We start from the raw sequence: 1,121 nt of genomic DNA on the forward strand, positions 1-1,121 counted from the left end.
TCATATACATTATCATATGAGAAAGAGTGTAAAGCACGAGGGTGATGAAATCACATTTCATTTACATTATCATGTGAGGATGAGAGTAAAAGCATGAAGGGTGATGCCATGCCGTTTCATTTATATTATCATGTGAGGATGAGAGTAAAATCACGAAGGGTGATGTCGTGCCATTGTTTTTGTATTATCATATTTTCATGGCACAAAGGATGTTTCCGTGCAGGCGAGGACAAGAGACATGCATTATGTTGTGATATCTTTTCCTTGTGTATACATTCATGCCTTTATCTTGAGTCGTTACTATTGCACCTATGTTTTCTATGTGACTTGTCATTGTTGTTCTATCTTTTTCCTCTATCTCAATTGTTGTTGTGTTGTTCATGCCTTCTATCTGTTTAACTTGCAAATATCATGCTTTCCTTTTTGTTTGTCATATCTACATCTATGTCGTTTCTCATTTGTTGCACTTTCATATATGCCTTCTACCATGTTAGTTATTCAAGCCTTCTATTTGTTTAGCAATAAAGACCATACTTCCCTTCATGGTTGTTATATCTACATCTAAGCCTTCTACCATGTTAGCTAGTGAAATTTACGTTCCTCTATCTTAAATGCTATCATTACTTCTATGCCTCCTATCTAGTTTGTTATTGTTGCCCATATGCACAACGTTATTTGTTATTGCTACCTGTGTATATCCCACTTTATTGTTATTGTTATTTGCATTTCTTTTACCTGGTTGGTACTGTTATATGTATGCTCGGTGAAGAAGATAGAAATGCACAAATGGTGTTGCCGTGCCATTTGATTTGATATCTTGAGTACATTTCTCACACTATAAAAGTAATGAATTTACTACCGTGGTTTGTTGGTAATCACTTTAAGGATAGGATTGGTCATGACATTGAGGAATATTGACCGTGATTTCTTTCAGTAATTATTTACTGCTTCGCATATTTGTTTGTTGTACTCTTTTCTGTTATGTTCTAGTATTGTTCTATTACTAGTTTACTGGACATGTTATTTCAGTGAGTATCTTTTAACTAAAAATTCTCGTCACTAACTCACCAAGGTTAGACAAGATACTTATTGGGTACATGGAGTCTATTGTACTCATACTA

Source organism: Nicotiana tabacum, chromosome 12, assembly GCF_000715075.1.
Source record: "Nicotiana tabacum cultivar K326 chromosome 12, ASM71507v2, whole genome shotgun sequence".
NCBI lineage: Eukaryota > Viridiplantae > Streptophyta > Magnoliopsida > Solanales > Solanaceae > Nicotiana > Nicotiana tabacum.